The sequence below is a fragment of the Rhagoletis pomonella genome, unplaced genomic scaffold (genome assembly GCF_013731165.1).
Source record: "Rhagoletis pomonella isolate Grant_MI unplaced genomic scaffold, Rhpom_1.0 Rhpom_scaffold_00008, whole genome shotgun sequence".
In the NCBI taxonomy this organism is placed as follows: Eukaryota; Metazoa; Arthropoda; class Insecta; order Diptera; family Tephritidae; genus Rhagoletis; species Rhagoletis pomonella.
Window position 1 is genome coordinate 37,065,510 of NW_023458562.1, and position 2,600 is coordinate 37,068,109.

At 32.5% G+C, this 2,600-nt stretch overlaps 1 protein-coding gene across 3 annotated transcripts in view; it reads right to left on the reverse strand.

Annotated features, from left to right (window-relative positions):
- The window catches only part of LOC118744786 (putative polypeptide N-acetylgalactosaminyltransferase 9), a 438,912-nt gene that overhangs the window by 302,008 nt on the left and 134,304 nt on the right, over positions 1-2,600 (reverse strand). For all 3 annotated transcript variants that reach the window (XM_036478111.1, XM_036478107.1, XM_036478109.1), the window contains exon 3: positions 795-1,498. The gene's annotated coding sequence lies outside the window, so the exon portion shown is untranslated. The remainder of the gene's footprint in view (positions 1-794; positions 1,499-2,600) is intronic.

The following is a 2,600-nucleotide window of genomic DNA, read 5'->3' on the forward strand; positions in this document are numbered from 1 at the left end:
GTTTCAATTGAAGCAACAGCTGACTACGTCAAGTAAAGTACGTAACTACATACTAGGTTAAATATGTACGCAGATGGGTGACCGCTGGCAAGAAGACGCACACAGAAAAATTAAATCAAAACACGGACGCATAGTTTGCGGACTAGCAGCAGAAGCAGAAAAAGTAGAAAAGAGAGTGAAAAGTGGGAGCGTGAAAGAAAGTAAATGAAATAAAATTAAAAAAAAACATTAAATACAACTTACATAAATAAATACGTGCATTTTGTTAAAACAACTTAAGTGACTTAAGAAGATTTGAATTTTAATTAAAAATAATAACAAGTTCCCCTTGAAAAGTCGTAAATTTTTATGAAGCTGCTATTAAAAGAGCATTTTAAACTAAATGGCTAGTTAGTTATTTTTTTAAATATTTTTTGACAATCCAAAGAAATATTGCATTAAAGAGAAAAAGGCCCTACCTCGAGATAAGTTCTTTTAACAAAATACCACCGAAATCATTATGCACATCAAAGACATTAAATGGCTTTTTCGTGGCTGTTGAACCAGTTTCGCATTTTCTTAATAACAAATATATATTTATATACCGAAGAGTATTAAGTAATTTGTTCAACCATTTGCCGCGCTTTTGGGCTCAACTCTTACTGCATTTTGATTAATTAATGCACTGCAGCGTAAGGAAGACACCAATATTAATTATATTTAAGATGATTTAAGATTCAAGTTGAGGAGAGTTAAGAGAAAAAAAAAATATTTATTAAACATACAAAAATCAAAGCAGCAATCAGCGAACTTACCGTAAAACAAACACAAATTAATTATGTACGTTGTTTATATGTATGCCGGTGCTGCTGTTGACTGATGCGATCACCTTTTGACTCAAAGGAATTGGAAACGAGTTTGTGTTTCTTTTGCAATTAAAGCCAAACTGCTATTTAGCCAAAAGAAAGTGAAACTTATTGGCTGTAAATTTCTGAAATTTAATCTCACAAACTTTTTTTTTGTTTCGTGGTTTTTTTTCAACTATATTTTCGCTGCCTTGTGCGACCTTCTATTTTCGGTAGAAATCCGGTATGTTAATGAGGCTGTCGTGCGCCGTTTGCTGTTATCGTCATCGAGTGACAGGTTTCTCCTTTTCTGCGTGTTACTAAGTAGTTTCACGGCGAATTCAATGAGTTGTAGTTAGTTATGTGCAGGCATATATTTTCTAATTTTATATGTCTCACAGCATTTTTTTTTCCTTTTTTTGAAGACGCTGTAACTTGATTTTTGTGCTGGTCACACTCAGTCGCCTTTTTACACAATCACGATATTTATTAGTTTGGTATATGAATTTTCTTTTCTTACTTTCATTACTTATAGCAATATTTTTGCTAGTGATTTGCAAAATAAATTTTTTATGTCGAGTGAAATTTTCGCTGTTTTTGTGCTTTTTAGTTGATATTCCGCAGAAAAAATGCAGTTTTAGGAATCTTGCAATTTCAAATGGTGAGTGATTAAACTGTAAAGAGAAAAAATTATAAATAAGCTTTATACAGAAATAAAAAATTTTTACAAAAAAAATCATTAATGAGACAGTCCTATCAGTATTCATGCATATCTAATGTGATGTTTTGAAAAAAAGAGTCATAGAAATCCGATAAGTAATTTGATAGTTTATCCCGAAAAAAGAAGTCGCATTTAAATTTGATAAAATTTTTAAGATAAAATGTTAAAAAATCGTTATGTTTGACTCAAATATTTTGTAATAAAAATATATCTCCTAAACAATTGCCCTTATTTCCTACGCAATTCTCAAATAAAAATTAGAAAAAATCTTCAAAGTAGTTTTCTAGTTTTTCCCGAACGAAAAGTTCGCATTTTGAGCATACATTTTTTTTTATAAATAAATTGTACATGAAGCGAACCTACCTATGCCCTTCTAAAGCTCAAATGTGATGCTTTGAAAAGTCAGTCAATAATATCAGCCCAGTAGTTTGGGACTATATCACGAACAAGGTATTTAAATTTTATTTTCCTCAACAATATTATTGAACATCTTTGTAAACTATTTTATATTTAGCTAACAAATATTTACTATAAAAAATTCATTGAAAAAAGTCCTATGTCCTTCTACAGCTCAAGTGTGATGTTTTGAAAAGCCAGGCATAGAAATCAGTTCAGTAATTTAACCGCACAACGAATTCACATTTTAATAGAGACAGCCGGAGAATGAATGAGGTAACGTCATTCACAGGACGGCGGTGCATGAAGGTGGCGATTGTCATTGACAGCATGTCTATATGTGCAACGTCTGGTCCACCGACTGTGGCGTTTACGTTTAGATCTCTTCTTCTCTTGTTCGGATCTTGTCATCAGTGTAGCTGCTGAACAGCAAATATGGTTCCCTTAGAGAAAGCTTTGAAGATGCGCTATGGAAAACTCTTCAGGAATCTCCGTAAAACAATTCCTGCTTGTAGGGAGTGTGGTGTTTCATGAGCCTGAAGCTTGGTCTACAGCCTTCTACTAGTTAATCACTCTCTAGTCTCTGAGCTTCTAACGGATTGAAGTACAAACATAACGGGTGATTTTTTTGAGGTTAGGATTTTCATGCATTAGTATTT